Genomic DNA, 24,142 nt, shown 5'->3' with positions numbered 1-24,142 from the left:
GACATTGTGAGTTTTGGGGCTAATATCCACTTATCAATGAGTGCATACCATGTGTGCTCTTTTGTATATGGTTACCTCACTCAGGAACTAGAAAGTTCCACCCATTTGCCTGCAAATTTCATGAAGTTGTGGTTTTTAATAGCTGAGTAATATTCCATTGAGTAAATGTACCACATTTTCTGTATCCATTCTTCTGTTGAGGGACATCTGGGTTGTCTCCAGCTTCTGACTACTATAAATAAGGCTGCTATAATGATAGTGGAGCAGGTGTCCTTGTTACATGTTGGAGCATCTTCTGGGTATATGACCAGTAGTGCTATAGCTTGGTTTTCAGGTAGAACTAATTCAATGTATCTGAGGACCTGACAGACTGATTTCCAGAATGATTGTACCAGCTTGCAATCCCACCAACAATGGAGGAGTGTTCCTCTTTCTCCACATCCTCGCCAGCATATGCTGTCACCTGAGTTTTTGATCTTAGCCATTCTGACTGGTGTGTGGTGGAATCTCAGGGCTGTTTTGATTTGCATTTCCCAGATGACTAAGGATGTTGACATATTCCTTAGTGTTTCTCAGCCATGAGAGATTCCTCAGTTGAAAATTCTTTATTTAGCTCTGTACCTCATTTTTAATAGGGTTATTTGATTGTCTGGAGTCTAATTTCTTCAGTTCTTTGTATACCTGGGATATTAGCCCTCTATCAGATGTAGGATAGGTAAAGATCTTTTCCCAATTTGTTGGTTGCCACTTTGTCCTATTGGCAGTGTTCTTTGCCTTACAGAAGCTTTGCAATTTTATGAGGTCCCATTTGTCAATTCTTGATTTTAGAGCATATGCCATTGGTGTTCTGTTCAGGAACTTTTCCCCTGTGCCCAAGTATTCGAGGTTCTTCCCCACCTTCTCTTCTATTACTTTCAGTGTATCTGGTTTTATGTGGAGGTCCTTTATCCACTTGGATTTGAGCTTTGTACAAGGAGATAAGAATGGACCGATTTGCATTCTTCTACATGTTGTCCTCCAGTTGAACCAGCACCATTTGTTGAAAATGCTGTTCTTTTTCCACTAGACAATTTTAACTCCTTTGTCAAAGATCAAGTGACCATAGGTGTGTGGGTTCATTTCTAGGTCTTCAGTTCTATTCCATTGATCTTTCTGCCTGTCTCTGTACCAATACCATGCAGTTTTTATCACTATTGCTTGAGGTCAGGGATGGTGATTCCCCCAGAGACTACCCTGGAGGTGCAGGAGCAATAAGTACCAGTTTCGGCTCTCAGCAGGTTAGTCAAACCAGGCAAACTGGTGGGCTAAAGTCCAGAAATTCTTTCCAGATTTTCTGCCCATTGGATGAGCACATACAAACTGTCATTAGCTTGTAAGATTTCAGGGGGTAGGAGGGAGCAGAAGAGCAAGAGGATGGCAGAAGAGAAACTAGAGGTTATTCAAGCTTTTTCCTGGGCTAGAGGCTCTGGACATAGACTTAAGAAAGACTGGGGTAGTTGGAGTCCAGGTTTCTTAGAAGAGAAAACCAGCCCAAAGGAGGAGGAGCTGAGATGTGCCATGCAAGCGAGGTCTTCCTGCAGAGGCACAGGGGGAGGGGCGGCTGACTCCCGAGTGGAGAGCGCTGAGAGTTCTCTAGTACCCTGAAGACAAGCCAGAGGGAGTACTGAGGTTGGGACCAAATGTGAGACAGGTACACACAGTTAAAGACCAGAAAGCCATCAGGACCCTCAAGGCCAAATCCCGTCTGCACACTGGCTCTGCAGGGCTGCAGGAGATCCTCGCTGTGAGCTAAGTCAAGTTAATCATCAGGCTCTGGGTGATAGATAGGACAACACAATTTTGTTTTCAGAGGGATGAGGTGGGAAGAGTGGCCATGATCTAGTAAAAAGAGACCTGCAAGAAGCAGAAAATACTTAGAGAACATTTTAATATATATTTCCATATATATATTTAAAGTTAAGAAAAATAAAACTAATTCAAGCCATGCCCTGTGCAAAAAAAGAAAAAAAAAGTCAAAGAAAAAAATGAAAAATTCAAAGTGAGACCTCTGTCTTCTGCTCTGGTCTCAACTTCAGAATCACAGTCAGCTTGCTACTTTTATTTTGGAAGAAAAGATGTAAAAGTTTCTTTCAATCATTCAGAAGGCAAGTATATCCACTTATAAAAATCAGAATGGCAGACACAAACTAGGGAAGAAAAGTCACAGGTGAAGGGCAGAGTGAAAAGGAATTTGCAAAAATAAATAAAACTAACAAGATGACTGCTCCAGGGGCTGTGTAAAAGACATGATGGGCCAACGCCTGTTAGTCAAGTAATGGTTCAACTTTAAATTATTCTCTTGTTCTTTTTTGTTGTTGTTGTTGTTGTGAGTTTGTTCAAGTCTAGGTTTTTTTTTTTTTTTGAAACACTGACCCTAATAAGAGTCAGCAAGAAATATAGGATCCCTTCCCTCCCCCGGCCTGCCTCCACTGAAGCCACCACCACCATCTCTGTGGCTGGATGCTGAAAGAGTCCTCCATGTTTGCGGACTCAGGATGACAGCACAGCCTCCTTCTGTGGTTGTTGGGCTTGTGAACGCTGCAGTATCTTTTGGCTTTCCATGTCTCTAAAATGTTTTTCAACTACTTTGCGTACATGGCTCAGCGCACTCCCCTCTTTGCCTTTACAATTTTCCACTTGATATGGGGGTGTAATAACAACTTCTTCCATGGCTACAATGTTTTGTCTTGCCATTTGCAGTCTTTAATGGTCTTGTGAATGGTCTGGAAGAGCTACTGGCCCTCCAGGGAGATGCCAGCGCTGATTGCATAGGCTTGGCTCAGCTTCTTCTTCTCTGTCCGTGCTTTGCTGGCAAGCTTACTAACATTGAGTGAAGCTAGGGGAGGAGAGGTTTGTGTTCCATCATTAATTATTTCCACTTCTGAAACATACTGTAAGTTTATAAGCAAGACGTCTGCATGGTTGGGCTTTCTACTGGAAGAGGGACATTTTAGAGCCAGCATTTTGGACTGGTAGTCCGAAGGCTACCACTTCGCCCTGCAGCCGCTGCTCCTGGCACATCGTCCTGCACGGCTCCCAACGCTGAAGTACTCAACCCGAGGAGCCGCGGTCTTGGGAGAGCAGCCGCGGCTGGTGGCCGCCTCTGGGATCCTGAAATCCTATGATCCTGGGTGTGTTAGAGCTTCTGAGAATCCAGCGTCCTCAACTGCTCTGAGTGCAGCGGATTCTCCACCCCTCTGAGTGCAGTGGTCCCTCCACTGCTCTGTGTGGTTCCTCCGGGATGGGTCAGGATACGGTGTCTTCACAGGAACAGACCAGCTAGGAGTCTGCCCCAGCAGAAAGGTCTTCATTTTCATTAAATTCTAAAAAGTCTTTCATTTCTTTCTTTATTTCTTCCCTGACCAAGTTATCATTGAGTAGAGAGTTGTTCAGCTTTTACGTATATGTGGGCTTTCTGTTGTTTTTGTTGTTACTGAAGACCAGCCTTAGTCCGTGTTAGTCTAATAGAATACATGGGATTAATTCAATGTTCTTGTATCTGTTGACATTTGTTTTATGTCTGATTATAAGGTCTATTTTTGAGAAGGTACCATGAGGTCCTGAGGAAAAAGTATATTCTTTTGTTTTAGGATGAAATGTTCTGCAGATATCTTTTAAATCCGTTTGGTTCATAACTTCTGTTAGTTTCACTGTGTCTCTGTTTAGTTTCTGTTTCCGTGATCTGTTCATTGCTGAGAGTGAGGTGTTGAAGTCTCCCACTACTATTGTGTGTGAGGTGTAATGTGTGCTTTGAGCTTTAGTAACGTTTCTTTTACAAATGTGGGTGCCCTTGCATTTGGAGTATAAATATTCAGAATTCAGAGTTCATCTTGGTGGATTTTTACTTTGACAAGTATCTAGTGCCCTTACTCATCCTTTTTGATAACTTTTGGTTGAAAGTCTATTTTACTGGATATTAGAATGGCTACTCCAGCTTTTCTCTTGGGACCATTTGCTTGGAAATTTTTTTCCAGCCTTTAGCTCTAAGGTAGTGTCTGTTTTTGTCACTGAGGTGGGTTTCCTGTATGCAGCAAAATGCTGGGTCCTGTTTCCATATCCAGTCTTTTAGTCTATGTCTTTTTACTGGAGAATTGAGTCCATTGATGTTGAGAGATACTAGGAAGCAATGACTGTTGCTTCTGGTTTTTTGTTGTTGTTGTTGGTGGTGGTGGTGGTGTCTTTTTTTTTCCTTTTTTTTTTTTTTTTTCTTTTTGGTTTTTCGAGACAGGGTTTCTCTGTATAGCCCTGGCTGTCCTGGAACTCACTCTGTAGACCAAGCTGGCCTCGAACTCAGAAATCCACCTGCCTCTGCCTCCCAAGTGCTGGGATTAAAGGTGTGCGCCATCAATTCTCGGCCGAGTCTGTTATTTTTGTTGTTAGAGATAGAATTAGTTTTCTTCTTTTGAATTTGTTGTGAAAGGATTAATTTCTTGCTTTTTCTTGTGTGTAATTTCCCTTCTTCTGTTGGACTTTTCCTTCTATTATCCTCTGTAGGACTGGATTAGTGGAAAGATATTGTTTAAATTTGGTTTCATCATGGTTTCTCCATATATGATAATTGAGACTTTTGCTGGGTATATTAGTCTGGGCTGGCATTTTTGTTCTCTTAAGGTCTATATGACATCTGCCCAATATCTTTTGGCTTTTAGAGTCTCTGTTGAGAAGTATGGTGTAATTCTTATAGATCTGCCTTTATATGTTACTTGACCTTTTCCCCTTACTGCTTTCAATATTCTTTCTTTGTTCTGTGCATTTGGCATTTTAATTATTATGTGATGGGAGGAATTTCTTTTCTGGTCCCATCTGTTTGGTGTTCTGTAGGCTTCTTGTATGCTTATGGGCATATCTTTCCTTAGGTTAGGGAAGTTTTCTTCTATAAGATATTTGTTGAAGATGTTTGCTGGCCCTTTGAGTTGGGAATCTTCACTCTCTTCTATACCTATTATATTCACAGGTTTGGTCTTCTCATTGTGTCCTGCGTTTCTTGAATCTTTTGAGTTAGGAGCTTTCTGCTTTTTGTATTTTCCTTGACTGTTGTGTCAGTGTCTTCTATGCTATCTTCCTTACCTAAGATTCTCTCTTCTATCTCTTGTATTCTGTTGGTGATGCTTGCATCTGTGACTCCTGGTCTCACTCCTAGGTTTTCCATCTCCAGGGTTGTCTCCCTTTGTGTTTTCTTTAATGTTTCTATTTTTATTTTTATATCCTGGATGGTTTTGTTCAATTCTTTCACCTGTTTGATTGTGTTTTCTTGTATTTCTTTAAGGGGTTTATGTGTTTCCTCTTTAAGGGCTTCTACTTGTTTACCTATGTTGTCCTGCATTTCTTTAAGGGAGTTATTTATGTCCTTCTTAAAGGCCTTTATCATCTTCATGAAATGAGAATTTAGATCTGAATCTTGCTTTATAGATGTGTTGGGTTATCCAGTGCTTTCTGTGGTAGGAGAACTGGGTTCTGATGTTGCCAAGTAGTATTGGTTTCTGTTGCTTATGTTCTTGCACTTGCCTCTCACCACCTAGTTATTTCTGGTGTTAACTGGCTATGCTGTCTCTGACTGTAGCCTGTCCCTCCTGTGATCCTGTGATCCTAGATGTGTCAGAACCCCTGGGGAATCGAACTGCCATTGGGGTGTGTGCTGAAGGGGTTGGGATCAGAACAGAGGTTCTGCTTCCAGCACAGGTGCAAACCAGAAGGAACATGGGTCTCTGGCTGGGTGGGGTATCTGCATCCTGGGGTTCAGGGGTCCCAGTTCCACCAGGTATTGATGCGGGGTTTGAGGGTCTCACCTGTGATCCTGGATATGTCAGAATACCTAGGAAGTCGAGCTGCAACTGGGGTGCTGAGTTTCTTGGGATCCACAGCAGAGGCTCTGTTCCCAGCACAGGTGCAAACTGGAAGGAAACAAACCTGTGATTGTTTTTCATTTCCTGTTATAAATGATTTTGAAATGCCTTTAATATATATCTGTCTGTGGACCAGCAAAGTGTCTCAGACTGTAAAGGTGCCTGCTGTCGGCCGGGCGGTGGTGGCGCACGCCTTTAATCCCAGCACTTGGGAGGCAGAGGCAGGCGGATTTCTGAGTTTGAGAGTTCGAGGCTAGCCTGGTCTACAGAGTGAGTTCCAGGACAGCCAGGGCTACTCAGAGAAACCCTGTCTCGAAAAACCAAAAAAAAAAAAAAAAAAAAAAAAAAAAAAAAAAAAAAGGTGCCTGCTGTCAAGCTGGCAGCTCACGTTCAGTACCTAAAACTAATGGTAGATGGAAGGAATGTCTCCCAGTTGTCCTCTGACTTTCACACTTGCACTGTGATGTGTGCACACCCACGGTCACACACACACACACAAATCAATAAATATAAACAAAGTTTTTAAAGCATTAAAAAATGTTTGTACATTTTGTTGTCCCACCTGGGAAAGTTGATTGCATTTATAATTTTTCCATCACAGAGGCTTCAGTGATGTCTTGGCAGTTACAAATGTTTGCAGCTCTTGTAGAGAACCTGAGCCTGATTCCTAGCACCCTTATCAGGTGGCCGACAACTTCTAGTTCCAGTTCCAGAAGATCTGATGTCTTATTTTGACTTCCAAAGGAACCTGCACACAGGTGGTATATACTCACAAAGACACAAACATTTACACAAGCATAAAAATAAAATCTTAACTAGACGTGGTGCTGCATGCCTTTAATCCAGCACTCGGGAGGCAGTGGCACACAGATCTGTAACTTCAATTTTCTCAAAACCTATTTTTTTTTTTTTTTTGGTTTTTCGAGACAGGGTTTCTCTGTGTAGTCCTGGCTGTCCTGGAACTCACTCTGTAGACCAGGCTGGCCTCGAACTCTCGAACTCAGAAATCCACCTGCCTCTGCCTCCTAAGTGCTGGGATTAAAGGCGTGCGCCACCACCGCCCAGCTCAAAACCTATTTTTAATGATGGCCCTTAAATACTTTAACCTCATTTGTAGCCCATCACCACCAGAGGCATTGGGAAAGAAAGGATCTGGAGGGAAGTGGACCTGTTTACAAATGGTTTGTTGGAGCAGCTCCTGTCTGGGTTGTCTGGAAATCAGCTGTTCAGGTCACAGGTTAGCAGCACCAGCTAGATCCACTCACAAACACTTTATGGATACACTAGCAGTCCAGTTCAATAGACTCGGGTTAGCAAACAGGAATCAGCAGCAGTGGCACTACCCAGCAGAGACAGCCAGGCCTCAGCCTTGGCACTCGTCAGCAGGAGGGACTTGGAAGGATGCCGGGAGAAGTTCTTGGCTGTGCCTCTCTCAGCGAAGTGACGATCAGTGAAGATGCAAGACCAACAAGTGTTGCACAGATAGCTCTATAAGCAAGACCTGCCCAGCTTCCTTCACTGCCTGTTGAGTCCTGTTTATACTCCCTCCAAACATCCTGCCTCAGCACGTACGTGCATCTGTCTCAGCTGATGTCACTCTGCCAATCAGCCCAAGTCCACGGAAGTGGCAAGAAACTGCAGCACACCGCCAGAAGTTTTTTAGTGCATTTCTGTCTATGGAGTCCAACATATGCAGATGAACTACACAATATAAGGCAGACCAATACACAAGCGTCATTAGCAAAGAATCTCTCATCATGTGTCCTTTCACATGCTCGTCTGCTTCCTTCACGAGTTGCCTGAGCCTTGCACCTGTGTCCACTTCAGGAACACACTCCTTCACGTGTTTACCTCAGCAAAACACCGTCCAACACAACTGACTTTCCAGAGAACTTTAGAGTTTTCTCTTCACAGATCTCTGTGATTCAAGGCGAGCTTGGACGACACAGAGTTCCAGAAAGCCAAAGACACATATCGAGACTCTATCTCAAAAAAATTTTTTTAGGAGTAATTTTTCTATGTCATCTACATTTCCACACTTATTTGTATGGCTTTCCATCTTTTTCTGTCTTACCATTGTCTGTGGATCAGGGTTCCCACACCATCCTGACATAGACCAGCTGTAATGTCTCATTTTCCTCAGGAATTACATAAATTATATTAATCTTTTCAAATATTGAAATAACATCTTAGATGTCATTGTCACAAATTTGTTTTTCTATTTTACTATTTCTCCCTTTTATTTCCCTTTCTGTACTGGGAATCAAATCCAGGATGTCAGTGTGCTAGGCAAGTCCTCTTCCACTGAGCCTGGTCCCCACACCTCTTGACTTTCCATTTCCTCTTTTCCTTATTATTTTGAGACAGAGTCTGTTTTAGTCAGATTTTCTGTTTCTGTGATGAAAACACCATGACCAAAAAGCAAGTTGGAGAGGAAAGTGTTTATTGATCTTACATTTCCAGATCATGGTCCTTCATTGGAGGAAGTAAGGACAGGAGCTCACACAGAGCAGGAACCTGGAGGCAGGAGCTGATGCCGAGGCCATGGAGGGTGCTACTTACTGGCTTGCTCCTATGGCTTGCTTAGCCTAATTTCTTTCTTTTTTTTTTTTTTTTTATTGGATGATTTATTTACATTTCCTATGTTGTCCCTTTACCCCATCCCCCACAACCCCCTCGGAACCCCCAATCCCCTCGCCCCTCCTCCTTCTTCTCTGTGGATGTAACCTCTATCTACCCCCCCCACTCCCACCTCCCCACCCTCAAAATTCCCACCCCCTGGGGCATCCAGCCTTCATGAGGTCAAGGTTCTCTTCTTCCACCTATGCCCAGCAGGGCCCTCCACTTTTACAAATTCAGCTGAAGCCCTGGATCTCCCCCTAGCCTAATTTCTTATTTATTATTTTACATCTTGACCACAGTCTCCCCTCCCTCCTCTCCCCCAGTTCCTCCCACCCCCTTATCTTACCTACTCCTACCCCCTCCTCCTCTGTTTCTCTTCAGAAAAGGGCAGGCCTCACATGCGTATCAACCAGCCATGGCATATCAACTTGTAGTAGGACTAAGTGCATCTTCTTCTATTAAGGCTGGACAAGCCAACCTAGTAGGAGGAAAGGGCCCCAAAGGCAGGTAGCAGAGTCAGAGACAGCCCCTGCTCCTGCTGTTCACAAGAAAACGAAGCACATCTGTAACATACGTGCCAAGGAGCTGGGTCAGTCCCATGCCGGCTCCCTGAACAGTACTTCATTCTCTATGGGCCCAGATTGATGGATTCTGTGGGTTTTGTTGTGGTGTCTTTTACCCCTTCGGCTCTTACAATCCTTCCTCCTCTGTTCCACAGGATTCCCCAAGCTCTGCCCAATGTTTGGCTGAGGATCTCTGCATCTGTCTCTATCAGTTACTGAGTGAAACCTTGAAGAGGTCAGCTCAGGAACTTCGGGACACTTCCCAGATGGGAGAGGCTGATTAACATTCCTCAGACCACAGGGGAGAGAACCCACCTGCAGGTGGCGAAGGCCCAGAGCACTTAGACACATTCAGCAGGATAGACCAACCCTTGCCACCTGCATGCAAGGGAAGTCCCTGCCACCTCATTCCCTAAAGACCAATCAGACTTTTATCATGAAGGGGTGCTGGATTTTGTCAAAGATATTTTCAGTATGTAATGAGATGATTATGTTTTTTTTCTTTCAGTTTGTTTACATTGCGTATAAACTGACAGATTTTCGTATGTTGGACCATCCCTGCATCTCTGGGATGAAGGCTACTTGATCATGGTAGATAATATCTTTGATGTGTTCTTTGGTTCTGTTTATGAGTATTTTATTGAGTATTTTTACATCTATGTTCCTGAGGGAAACTGGTCTGAAATTTTCTTTGTTTGATCTTTGTATGGTTTAGGTATCAGGGTAACTGTGGTCTGATAAAATTAATTTAGCAATGTTTCTTCTGTTTCTATTTTGTGGAATAGTTTGAGGAGTGTTGGTATTAACTCTTCTTTGAAAGTCTGGTATTTGGTTGGAAGACTTTTAATGACTGCTTCTATTTCTTTATTGGTTATGGGAATATTTAAATTGTTTACCTGATCTTGCTTTAACTTTGGTAAGTGGTATCTATCAAGAAAATCATCCTTTTTAAAAAGAATTTCCAATTTTGTGGAGTATAAGCTTTTGAAGTAAGATCTAGTGATTCTTTGGATTTCTTCAGTGTCTGTTGTTATGTCTCCCTTTTCATTTCTGGTTTCGTTAATTTGGATATTCCCTTTCTGCCTTTTCATTAGTTTGGCTAAGGGTTTGTCTAACTCAATGATTTTGACAAAGAACTAGCTCTTTGTTTCCTTGATTCTTTGTATTGTTTACTTTGTTTCTCTTTTATTGACTTCAGCCCTGAGTTTATTTCCTGCCATCTTTTCCTCTCGGGTGTGTTTGCTTCTTTCTGTTCTAGAGCTTTCAAATGTGCTGTTCTGTCACTAGTATGTGATCACTAGTATGATCACTAGTATGTGATCTCACTGATTTCTTTTTTGTTTGTTTGTTTGTTTTTTTTGAGACAGGGTTTCTCTGTGTAGCCCTGGCTCTCCTAGAACTCACTCTGTAGACCAGCCTGGCCTCGAACTCAGAAATCCACCTGCCTCTGCCTCCCAAGTGCTGAGATTAAAGGCGTGCACCACCACTGCCTGGCACTAATTTCTTTATGAAGGTGCTTAATGCTATGAACTTTCCTCTTAGCACTGCTTTCATTATATCCCATAAGTTTGGATATACTGTGCCTTCATTTTCATTGAATTCTAGAAAGTCCTTCATTTTTTTTTTCTTTATTTCTTCCCCGAACCAGAGATCATTGAGTAGAAAGTTGTTCAGTTTCCATGAGCATGTAAGCTTTCTGTTGTTTCTGTTGTTGTTGAAATCCATCTTTAATCCATGGTGGTCTGATAAGATACAATCTTTTTGTATCTGTTGAGGTTTGCTTTGTGACAGAGTATGTGGTCAATTTTGGGGAAGGTCCCATGAGGTGCTGAGAAGAAGGAACGTTCTTTTGTGTTTGGATGGAATTTTTTGTAGCTATCTGTTAGGTCTATTTGATACATTACATCTGTTAATTTCATTATTTCATCTGTTTAGTTTCTGTCTGGCTAACCTGCCCATTGGTAAGAATGGGGTGTTGAAGTCTCTCACTCTGGGTTTTGGTGTGCAATTTAAGTTTTAGTAATGTTTCTTTTACAGTGAGGGTGCCCCTGCATTTGGGGCATAGATGTTCAGAATTGAGAAGTCATCTTCTTGGATTTTTCTTTGATGAGTATTAAGTGTCCTTCCTCATCTCTTTTGATTAATTTTGGTTGAAGGTTGTGATGGATATTCTCAGTTATCAACTTACCATATCTGGAATGAACAACAATCCAGAAATGGAGGGCACACCTGTGATCTGGCTCTTAAGGCATGAAAACACTGGCTTTCAATCCAGATCTTGAGGCACACTTTTAATCTGGGCCATACCTTCTGCTGGAGTCCTATATAAGGACAATGGAAAAAGGAGGGGTTTGTTTGTTCTTCACCTACTTGCACTCACTTTGCCAGCACATGCATTAACATTTACTTCTTTGAGATTACAGCTTATACAGAAGACCAGCTAGAATACCCAGCCTCATGGAATTGAACAACTACTAGATTCTTGGATTTTCCATTCATAACTGGCTATTGTTGGATTTGTTGAACTGAAGCCTGTAAGTCATTTCAATAAATTACATATATATATATATATATATATATATATATATATATATATATGTTCATGTATATGTGTTTCCATTGCTGTGAAGAGCTACCATGACCAAGGCAACATTTACAAAGAACAACATATAATTGGGGCTGGCATAATGTTTTAAAGGTTCAGTCTATGATCATCATGGCAGGAAGCATAGCAATATCCAGGTAGACATGGTACTGGAGAAAGAGCCAAGGGTGTTGATCTGAAGGCAACCAGGAGATACTATTCCATAGGCAACCAGCAGGAGGGTCTCTTCTGCATTGAGAAGAACAACATCCACCCCTACAGAGACACACTTCCTCCATCAAAACCACACCTATTCCAACAAGGACACACCTCCTAAAAGTGTCACTCCCTGAGGGCCAAGCATTCAAACATATAATTCTAGGGAGCCAAGCCTATTCAAACCACCAAAGTGTGTCTATGTCTATGTCTATGTCTATGTCTATGTCTATGTCTATGTCTATGTCTATGTATATTATAATATATGGAATTTATTTATAACATAGAGAGAGAGAGGAGAGGGAGAGAGATTCATTCCATAAATTCTGTGACTCTAGAGAACCCTGACTAATACAAAGGTCTATTTTATTAAATATTAGAATGGTTACACCAGCTTGCTTTGAAAATCTTTTCCAGCTTTTTACTCTGATGAAATGTCTATCTTTGATATTTAGGTGTATTTCTTATATGCAAAAAATGGAGGATCCTGTTTTTGCACCCATTCTGTTAGCCCACATCTTTTTATTGGAGAATTGAGTCCATTGATGTTGAGAAATATTAGTGACCAATGGCTATTAATTTCTGCTACTTTGATATTAGTGGTGGTAGTGGTGTGTGTGTGTGTGTGTGTGTGTGTGTGTGTGTGTGCCCATTCCTTCTTTAGGTTTTGCTGATGTGAAATTATTTATCTACTTTGTACTCTTGAGTGTAGTTAACCTCCTCATGTTGGACTTTTCCTTCTAGTATCTTCTCTAGGGCTTGATTTGTGGATAGATATTGTTTAACTTTGGTTTTGTCATGGAATATCTTGTTTTCTCCATTTATGGTGATTGAAAGTTTTGCTAGGTATGGTAATCTGAGCTTTTATCTGTGATCTCTTAGAGACTGCAAGACATCTGCCCAGAATCTTCTACCTTTTAAAATCTCTGTTGAGAAGTCAGGTGTAATTCTAATAGGTCTGACTTTTTAATGTTTCTTGGCCTTTTCCCTTCCAGCTTTTAACATCCTTCTTTTATTCAGCACATTTAGTGTTTTAGTTATTATGTGGCAGGGAGACTTTCTTTCCTGGTATAATCTATTTGGTGTTCTGTTAGCTTCTTGTGCATTTATAGGCATCTCTTTCTTTAGGTTAAGGATATTTCTTCTATGATTTTGTTAAATATATTTTCTAGAGTTTTGTGCTAACAATCTTCTTCTTCTATTCCTATTATTCTTAGACTTGGTCTTTCCATAGTGCCCCAGATTTCCCAGATGCCTTGTGTCAGAAACATCTTAGATTTAACATTTTCTTTGACCAATGTATCAATTTTTTCTATCTTATCTTCTATGCCTGAGATTCTCTTACATCTCTTACATTCTGTTGGTGATGTTTACATCTGTAGCTCCTCTTCTCTTCTGGAGGTTTCCCATCTCCAGGATTCCTTCAATGGTTTCTTTTATTGCTTCTATTTCTATTTTCAGGTCTTGAACAGTTTTATTCATTTATTTCACCTGTTTGGCTGTATTTTCCTGGATTTCTTTAAGGGATTTACTCAGTTCCTCTTTAAGAGCCTGTATCATCTTCATAAGAAAGAATTTAAGGTCATTTTTCATATTTCAACTATGTTTGAATATCCAGGACTTGCTGTAGTAGGATACCAGGGCTTCAGTGGTGCCATATTGCCCTGGCTTTTGTTGATTGTGTTCTTACAATGGCCTCTATTCATCTGTGTTTAGGGAAGTTATAGGTTTAGGATGTTAGAATGTTTAGGATGATTTCAGAGTTTACCCTTATTAGATGGATTTCTGGGGTGTTTTCCCCTTAGTTTCTGCTTCTTCTCTGGTCTTTTGTCCTGAATGAACGCAGGTTCTGGGGACCACTGAGTCTTCAGATACAGTAGGAGGTCTCCATTGAGGTTTTTGTGATCAACATTGTCTCTAGAATTCCAAGTACCTGTGTGGCCTCTGGAAAAGCAGAAGTCTCCTGACAAAGTTGTGGGCCAGAATACGGAGCCCAGGGGAAGGACTACAGTTAGAGATTGTTGGGTGTGCTTTAAGGGAAGAAAGCAGTGTCTTAGCTGGAGTCCCTAGTGTCATTAGCTTGCTGTCTTATAGAACCTAGAATGACTAGCCCAGTTATGACACCACCCACAATGGACTGGGCCCTCCCCCATTGTTTACTAATTGAGAAAACGCCTTATAGCTGGATCTCATGGAGACATTTTCTCAACTGGGGCTCCTTTTTTTCTGATGACTCTAGTTTGTATCAAGTTGACAAACAAAACCAGCCAGTACAGGGTCTAAGTTGCCAAGGCTGGCCCTAAACTTACTCAGTAGTCCAAGCTGACCTAGAAATCACAATCTTCCTGCATCACCCTCTCAAGCTGCCTGTGCCTCCTTGTCCAGATCATCCACTTCCAACGCTCTTTTACCCTGTCTGAAGTATCACTGTCTCCTCATGCTATGCAAACTAGATGGATAAATGAAAGGATGGATGAATAGATAGATAGATAGATAGATAGATAGATAGATAGACAGACAGATAGATAGATGATAGATAGATAGATAGATAGATAGATGATAGATACATACATACACACAGAGAGACACGTGGGTGATAAATGTATGATAGGCAGGTGATAGAAACATAGATGATGAGTAGATAGATGATTGATAAATAGAAGATAGATGATCCATTATTGGGAAATGATACATAGGTAGGGATAGGTGATCAATAAATAGTATAATAAATAATAGATATGCCGGGCGGTGGTGGCGCACGCCTTTAATCCCAGCACTTGGGACAGAGGCAGTCAGATTTCTGAGTTCGAGGCCAGCCTGATCTACAGAGTGAGTTCCAGGACAGCCCAGGCTACACAGAGAAACCCTGTCTTGAAAATCAAAAAAAAATTATAGATAGATAATTGACCAATAGATGATAGAATGAAATATGATAGATGGCAGACAGACAGACAGACAGACAGACAGACAGACGGAAGGAAGGAAGGAAGGAGAGAGAAGAGGGGAGAGAGAGAAAGAAAGAAAGATGCTAAATCCTAGATAGATGAAACATGTGTACAACCCAGGGCGTGGCAGGGCGTGGCATGCACTAAGCAAGTGTTCTACCACTAAGCATCAACCCTAGCCCCTAGAAGTTAAGTTCGCATGCATGCGTCCCCTTAGAAAAATGAAGACAAAGGGAGAAACCAGCTCTCCTAGACCCTGCTCTCACAAGAAAACAAGTGAAGACTTTACGTTGTTGGCTACCTCCAGCTTTGAGTTAATCATCTAAGTTACCAGAGCTGAGAGATGAAAATCCTTTCCAAAATCTTCTGGGAGGAATTCCAGTCTCAGGGGCTCTACCTCCCAGAACTATTAATTTCCCACCTAAACAAAAAACCTGAGAGATGAAAAGAAGGGTCCTGACGCAATGCCATCCCCCAGGAGCTCTACCTTCAGGGAGCGTTTTTAATGACTTCTCAGAGCAAATGAGTAATTTTAGCAGAGAAGCTGGTCTCTGAGAAGATTTGTCAAGAAGACATTCTAGAACAAAGTGTGGGCAAGTGTGTGTAGACCTGGGCAGCTAGGAGGTAGGTCAGGGACTTACTTGGCAACTCCTGGGTATCTCTGTAAGAACAGAAAAGACTCTGTGTCTATCTATATTCAGTTTCATGAATGAACCAGGTTTGAGGATACACAGGCATTTGCAGGGGTGAGTCTCATTTGATTTGTTCTGTGTTAGGTGTGTGTGCGTGTGTGTGCATGCGTGCATGTGTGCATTGTGCACATGCCTTGGTACCTACATAGAGGTCAGAGGACAACTTGCAAGAGTTAGTTCTCTCCTTTGGGTCCTGGGGATTGAATTCGGGTCATCAAGCTTGGCCGCAAGCCCCCTTCATCACTGAGCCATCTCCATGGTCCTTATTCAGTCTCATTTAATCACATTACTGTGAGCCTGGACATACTATATGTCTGTTCTAGAAGTCCACCCTTGAGCTTGCAGAGTTGCAGGACTGGGAAGATGAAGTCCATACAGCTGCTGAGGGAGGCATGCTCACAACACTTGGGGCAAAGCATTTTGTCACCCCTGCAGACCACTTTGGGCTCACAGGAATTTTTATCTTATCTTTCATTATGTGTATGTGTGGGGGGGAAGGTTGTGCATGTGAGCTCAGGTGCCTTCAGAGGCCAAGGCACAGAATCCTCTGGAGCTGGCTGTATGCTGCCTGTTAGGGGTGCTGGGAACCAGTAACTTGGGATCTCTGCAAGAGAGACACATGCTTTTAACTACTGAACCATCTCTCTAGTCCCACCAGAGTAATATTTTAAATACCACTTTATGGTTGGTTTTAATTTAAAGACACATAAACTCCAGGGTGGGTAGAGCCTTCTTTTTCTATCTGAATTTCAAAAAAATTAAAACAGTTTTGTGTAACTGAGGCTGTAGCTCAGCTTCAGAGTACTTGTTGCTCAGTTGGTAGAGTGCTTGTGGCTCAGTTGGTAGAGTGCTTGTGGCTCAATTGGTAGAGTGCTTGTGGCTCAGTTGGTAGAGTGCTTGTGGCTCAGTTGATAGAGTGCTTGTGGCTCAGTTGGTAGAGTGCTTGTGGCTCAGTTGGTAGAGTGCTTGCCTAGCATGCACAAGTCCTGGAGTCCATCCCCAGCACAACATCAACTAGAAAGATACACATCTGTTCCAAGCCCTTGGGAAATGGAGGCAGGGGGATCAGGACTTGAAAGTCAACCTTAGCTATATAGTGGTGTGTTCAAGGCCACCCTGATTACAGGAAAAGTGTCTCAAAAATGAAAAATAGGAAACATTTCCATAAACATAGAGTCTCCTGAGCCTGGTGCTGTCAGGGATGGAGGATCTGAAGGTTGCCTTGGCATGAAGCCAAGCCTGGCACCTCTCCCCTTCTCGTGTTTTCAGCATCAGACCTTAAACTCAACATAAGGGAGAAAATGTAAAAGGAAAGATTAAGTCAATCCAAGAAACCTGTGACACAGGGCTGTCATATAGCTGCTCAGAGGCTGAGGCAGGAAGATTGCAAGTTTAAAGCCTGCCTGGGGTAAAGAGTGAGTTCCAGTCTAGCCTGGAAAAGTTAGTGAGATCCTGTTTCAAAATGTTTAAAAAAAAAAGGTCAAAAGACAGCCAGCAAGTTGGCTCAGTGGATAAAGGAGCTTGCTGCCAAGCCTGTGGCCAGGGGTAGAAAGAGCTGACTTTAACATGTTGTCCTCTGACCTACACCTGTGGGCTGTGCACACACTCCTGCACACAGTTATTTGAAAGAGCAGAAAGGGGAAGAAAAAGAGACACAAGGAAAGTCCAAAGAGGCCTAAGGGTGGAGCTCACTGGCAGAGCACCTGCCTATATGCAACTCCCAGCATCTGGTCCTGTGGCAGGAACCATTCACTCTGAGGAACCCAGCACTCCATTTGAAACAAGGAAATAATACCCAGGGATGGTGGGAAGGGTGTTTGTTGAGTGAATGAAAGGGCTTGTCCAGTGACCAAGGACTTGAGTTGGATTCCCCAAGGATCCATGTAAAGGGGGAAGGAGAGAACTCCGAAAAGTTGTCCTCTAACCTACACACACACTTCAAACACACAATAACAAGAAAATTGTAAAAAGAACCCTCCCAGGATCTACACCCACCCAGCCTAACTGCAGAGATTTGATGTGTAGAAGCATGAATTTTTCTAAGGCATTGCCCAAGGCAACCTTTGACACACAGAGAAGACATCACAGGGGCAGGAGAAAAGGTTCAGAGGTTAAGAGCACTTACTGCTCTTTACAGAAGACCTAAGCTCAATTCCCAGGACCCACATCAGAGCAGCTCACAACCACCTGTAAGTCGAGCTCCAGGGACCCAGCGCCCTCTTCTGGGCTCCATAGGCACTGCATGTGCACACACACATACACACACACACACCCCTCTACATGTAATTGATAGTAAAAGCTTTTTAAAATCCTATTGCAAATGCAACCTGAAAGGGATTCCAGGCCCTGGTGGAGGTACACTTTCCTAGACAACTCTGTAGGAGGTGATAGGAAGTAAGGGAAGTGTACAATTCAATGTTTTAGGGTCTATAACTGACAAGTCATCGAGACATCCCCAGGTGTTCTTCATGGCAGGGACCCAGCATCCCACAGCCAGCAGTCCTGCACTCACCTCATGTTCCTGACAGTTTACACTCTCAGAGGTAAAACAGAGCCAACCTGCACGCTCCCTTCTCAAGATAGATCCTGCATGGCTGCCTGTGACAGTGTGTATCCATCAGCTGAGAAGACCCAAGGACAGATTCAGGTGAGTTCTGTGACGGAGTTGGGGATGAGGGGACATGGGGCTAAGACATCCATGGATGGAGGCAGCTTCTGCCCGGAACAGGAAAAGTTTTTATTTTTATTACATATTAATTTTTTATAGTCACACTGCATGTGTAGAAGTCAGAGAACAACCTTTGGGAGTCACCGGAAGTTCCGCCATGTGAGTCCTGAGGATGTAACTCAGATTCTCAGGATTGGCTATAAGGTCTTTTACTTGCTGACCATCTCTCTCACCTGGGAAGAAAAATTAAACAGAGATGCTAAAAGTGGCACGAGTCGGGCAGAAGAGCAAGGGCTGGCCTGGGGAAGCAGGCTTGACTTAGTCCCAGGGATCAAACTCAGGTCTTCAGGCTTGGCAGAAAGCACCGTTACCCACTTAGCCATCTTACCAGCCCTCATCTACCTTAAAATGTCAGTGGTGCCAAGGTTCAGAAATGACCCAATCAGATCCCATAAGTTCCTTATTACAGTAGCTGTGGGGCATAAAGTCAGTGCTTACTGTTTATATGGTACTGGGAGTGGGATCCAGGGCTCACCGCACACCAGCAAGCTTTCGTTCAGCTATTTGAATGTTTACATTTCTTTAACTATACAAATAACACTTGAGAACTTAATTCAAGAATGTAAGCTCCTTCTCGAAAAACCAAAAAAAAAAAAAAAAAAAAGAATGTAAGCTCCTTCACCCAGGACAACACACCTGTAACCACAGCTTCCGGGAAGGCTGAGGAGATGAGACTGTGAATCACAGTTCACATGCCACACAGCAAGGTACAGGAGGGCAGTCATCCCATCCTCAGCTTCTGTGTGGAAGGAGCTTTTTACTATCATCTAAACTTGGGTAAACTGAACCCCAGGGGGTATGTAACCTGTCAAGATCCCAAGGCTGAGAGAAATGGGCTAGCATTGCCTAAGCAAGGCCCATTCTCTTAACTACTTGCCCAGCAACCCACAGGGATGAGCTGGATCCCCTTCCTGTCTTCCCACATCACACGCTGGCTTTCCAAAGTCTCCTGCGAAGTCATGTGTTGGTTTTATCCCTAACCCCTGGTCCATAGCTTTCTCCCCCAAAGTGTACACACCATGAAAACTCGAGTTGCTTTTCCCTCCAGGGCTTAGAAACCCTCACTATCTCTGCCTTCTTGTCCTGGAACTGGCTGTAAAGACATCCCTTGACCTACTTTGTATGAGCTATGGATTGTGACTCCCAGGGGCTCTGCAGCAGTTGTTGCAGAAGGACAGAAACCACAGGGATGTAGGAATCCTGAATGCAGCCAGAGCAAGAGGGAAACTGGTTCTGATGGTTGGCTGAAAAGTGGCAGCCTTGGGTACTTGTGATTGGCAGCTGAAGTAGGTGCTGTGGACTCAAGAATTTGTGATTGGCAGTTGAAGAGGATGGGGTAGGCTCAAGTACTAGTGACTGACAATAGAAGTGCTTGGTGGGGGTGTGAACTTCTGATTGACAGCTGAATTGACTATCTTGGCAACTTGCAATTGGCAACTGACTGGGAGAAAGGAGAGCTCTGGGATGGAGACCTCAGTCTATGAGCCTCAAGAATGTGCCCAGGGGTGCTATCCTGTGGTGTGAGGACGAAGACTCTCCACCTGTTCAGACGCAGCTGAGCTCTGAGTGTTCAGAAGGAGAAACAAGCTAACTGGCTTTCTCCCTAAACCGTTTCCACAGCCCTTACCTGCCAGGGAAAGCTGGGTACCAGCCCTTCTTGGTAACCAGAGCACTATGTTTTCCCCTCTGCACCTTATCAAACTCTAGGAGTTTAAAAATCATTTTAAAGGGTCTTTATGTCATTAGCATGGAGGGGACAGAGGCACAACCCCAAGTCACTCACACTGGCTGGAGGAGTTCCTTAATTTTTTTTTTTTTGTTAAGATTACTGATTGACTCTGTGTGTGTGTGTGTGTGTGTGTTGCAGTGCCTGCAGAGGCCAAAAGAAGGCATCAGATCATCAGCACTACAAGGGATTGTAAGCCATTCATTTGCGGTGCTGGAAAGAAATTTTGTCCCCTGTGAGAGCAGTGTGGACTCTTATCCACTGAGCCCTCTTTCCAGCCCACATTCTCTTCATCTTTTAGTGGCCTCCGCTCAGGCAATCCCAGAACTTGTGATTTGAGTTGGGCTCTTAAATATAGAAAGAGGGCAAGCAAAAAGCTGAGTGGGTAAAGGTGTTTGTGACGACCCCGGTCTAGCAATCTGTCATATCCCCACCCCAGAGTCCTCAGGTGGAAGGAAAGAATGAACTGTACAACTTTGTGCTCTGACATCCACATGCACACATGCAAACCCACAGGCAGGTGCACACTAAATAATTTTTTGAAAAATAGAAAGCCCCTTAAGTACAGAATGAATAGAAACAGGATGGCGTAGGTGTGGGCTTCTCTGCAACAGACACAGCTCACGGAGATAGTTCTGCTGTTATTCTTAAGTACAAATGTTAAGGAAAAAGGAGTCTCTCAGAAAGGAAGTACAGGGATGCACCCATGAGTGGCTACCACAGAAGAGTCACAGTGATTGTCTCTGCACCTGCTGTATAAACCAGTTTGGTGGCTCTGAAACTACAACTCAAAAGGTTGTTAGAAAAATTGGTTGTCTTCCCCCTCCCCCCATTTTGATAAGTGTAATTTTTAGACGGGATCCAGGTCACCTTGGGTGGAGTTATAATCTGATAAACCCCTGGACCACTGGGGTTGCACAAGGAAGTGAGGATGTGCCTTTTACTGTAAACAGCAAGAGTCCTGGAGAAGCTCGTGTTTCCCGCCAGTGAGGAGGCAGGCGGTGACTCAGGACGCTGGCTTCGCAGCCAGCCTCCTTTCTCTCCATCCTTCAACATCACATATCGTCCTGCAGTTGAGCAAACACACACTTTAGCTTATTCGGTTCCTTTAACACTTAATAGACAAATAAAGTTGTGCATATTAAGACTGTGGCTTTTTGCCGGGCGGTGGTGGGGCACGCCTTTAATCCCAGCACTTGGGAGGCAGAGGCAGGCGGATTTCTGAGTTCGAGGCCAGCCTGGTCTACAGAGTGAGTTCCAGGACAGCCAGGGCTACACAGAGAAACCCTGTCTCGAAAAAAAAAAAAAAAAGACTGTGGCTTTCTGATTTACATATGCACTGGGTCGTGGTTATTATAAGCAGTTTAATTAACACATTGATCTCCATCTAGGCTTTCCCTGGGGTGCCTTATAAAGGCTCAGCCAGCCAGCAGCTGCTCAGTCAGCCCCTGGTGACCCCTCCTCCATCCACTGCTCTGCTTTCATGGTTGGTTGCTTGGTTGATTGGTCTGTAGGTAGTGAAAAGGTTGGTTGGGTTGGGGACTTTTGGTGGGTTTTTTTTTTTTTAGGGTTATTTATTTTATTTCATATATGTGTTTTGTCTGCATCTATGTCTGTGCAGCATGTGTGCCTTATACCCTCAGTGACCAGAAGAGGGCACTAGACCCTCTGGAACTGGAATTACCAATGGTTGTGAGCACCATATAGGTGCTGGGAACCCAGGTCCTCTGCAAAAGCAGCCACATGGGTTTGGAGCTTTTGTTACAATTGTGGTTGGTTGTCGGTTGAATTTGGGTTTTGTTGTTCTAACGGCTAACTGATTTCTTGGTTTAGTTTTGTGTTTCTCTTCCTGCTGTTGTTGGCTGGTTGGTGTGGGCTGTTGTTCTCTGAGACAGAGTCTCACTCTGTGGCCCAGGCTAGCCTCAAACTCATGATAATCCTCCTGCCTCAGCTTCCTGTGTACTGAGGTTATAGGCAGGCTCCGTTACATTCAACCAGTTTTCTGTCTCTGGTTGTGGTTGACTGCTCCAGACGTGATGGTGGGAAGTAGCTGTCTTCCTGTGCCTGGACTTAAGGTCACACTCTTGAGAAATCCACCAAGGAGTAAAAAGTTCCAAGTCTCAGGAACCAAACTGGGGGCCTCAGAGGAAACCACTGACAATAGGCTGTTGATCGGTGATGGCCCTGACTTAGGGAGGATGAGTCTGAAGCCCTGAGTCAGCTTCTGAGACACTTGGCCAGAGGAGACGGCAAGGCCAGAACAAAACTGGTTACTGAAACTCTCCAAGGTCAGCAAATATGACACTAACTTAGCAGTCTATCAAAACTGTACTATTGTCACTGCTTTGCCTCTACCAATCATATTAGAGTTTACCTAACCCTTCTAGAAGATTCCCCTAGCCTACATAAAAAGGGGCCTGCAAATTCCTCAAGTTGTCCACATTTTGATGAATGGTTGACCCCTACATGCTGGTAATTTCTACAGAATAAACACTCTTTACCTTTGCATGCTATTTGGGTCTGGGGTCTTTCTTCAGTGATTCTTGGGCCCTAACATTCTCAAAGTCCACCCACACTGTCCCTGTAGTAATGATTATTAGTAAATTCCAGCGGTGGCTCTCTACCTTCCTCAGTGGTCTAGGATCCCGAATGAAAGACACACACACAACCTTTACATTTTAATAATGCCTTAATCAGCACAATAGATGGGCCACTACCTAATCTCCACTACTGTTAGAATTTACCTCCTGCCGATAATCCTGCCAAGTACTACTTACTAAATTCTGTGTTCTATCTTGGCTGCTCTAGACACTGTTGGGTAGCCCTCGAGGCCACTCTCTCCTGACTCCTTCAAATGATGTTCATGCCTCTCTGTCCAGCACTATTCCCAGGCCTGGTGTCTGCTCTCCCCTCCACACTTTCTCAGCATGGCAGATCTCCCCCTCTCCTTCCTCCTGGTCCCAAGCCCAGGAGATCCTAAAATCCTGCGTCTGTCTGTCCTTCCCAGCTATTGGCTGTTGACATCTTTATTTATTTACCAATCAGGACCAACCAGGGGTGGGTTCCCAGAAGCTGTATGCAGACACTCTCATATAAGCAGTTTTTTGGGAACACAATTAGCATTCATAATACACTCAGCTACAGTCCCAAATGGCAGGGTGTCCTTTTTGTGGCTGCGTAATATTCCATTAGAAGCATACCTCTCATGCATGGAACCGCAGTTTTCATCATCCCTCCTTTGACACCAGTCATCTTCTGCCTTAGTTCCTATGACCTAGGGGGAGCAAATCTGTCTTATACATGCTGACTTTGTTTTCCTTGGATATTTACCCACTACTGGGGCTGCTGAATCCTAAGGTGGTTTTACTTATTATCTGAGGAAGTTCCAGAAAGCTGCCATGTGGCAGCCAAGCCATGTTGCTCTTGATTCCTTTGGCTAAATCCTGAGGGACACAGCTGAACCACATAATAATTCTACTTCCAGTTTTTCAGAAGGCCCCAGACTGTCTTCTATGGTAGCTGCACTGGTTTGCACTCCACAGTGTATAAGGATCCTACATCCTCACCAGTGTTTGCTATGTTCTTGGATGTCAGCCACTCTCCCTGGGGTGAGGTGGTGTCTCCATGATCCTTTTGGGTTGGGTTTGGAGATAGGGTCTCACATAGTCCATTTTTTGAATTCTTGATCCTCCTGCCTCAGTCTCCTGAGTGCGGGAATGACAAGCATTGTGTGACGTTATTACTGGGGACATGAACAAATGTCTATTCACTGTGGATAGGAAACTGACAACAGCCCAAATTACAGATATCACTAAAATCCAACTCGGTGAACCATGAGTTTTGTATGGATGAGGGGTTACTTCGAGAAGCAAAAATGACTCCAAAACAGCTTTATCACTGAAGGCCACCCCAGCATGGTAACAGCTCACAGAGCTGAGAGCTCACTGCACAGCTTGCGGGCAGTTCAGCAGGCTAGAGAGTGTCCCTTTCTGGTCCCTCAGTCAGTTTAATCACTTTCCAGGCAGCTTGGCAAGCCTTGTACCTTAGGCACACTTGTGGAAAGAAGAACCTAGCGGATCTTGATACTCAGGGGGACTTCCTGAAGTCTTTGAGTTGTTTACTTCCTGTGCTTAAGGAGCTCCCCTGGGAGCCAGAAGGTTCCAATCTCAGAGGAACCTGCTACC

The 24,142-nt window shown here is 43.6% G+C and overlaps 1 pseudogene; it reads right to left on the bottom strand.

Moving 5' to 3' along the window:
* Nucleotides 1–2,512: 2,512 nt before the first annotated feature.
* On the bottom strand, nt 2,513–9,104 carry LOC114639099 (annotated as a pseudogene).
* Nucleotides 9,105–24,142: the final 15,038 nt, after the last annotated feature.

Source organism: Grammomys surdaster, unplaced genomic scaffold, assembly GCF_004785775.1.
Source record: "Grammomys surdaster isolate TR1022 unplaced genomic scaffold, NIH_TR_1.0 125672, whole genome shotgun sequence".
NCBI classification, from domain to species: Eukaryota; Metazoa; Chordata; class Mammalia; order Rodentia; family Muridae; genus Grammomys; species Grammomys surdaster.
This window is presented reverse-complemented; position numbering and strand designations above follow the sequence as displayed.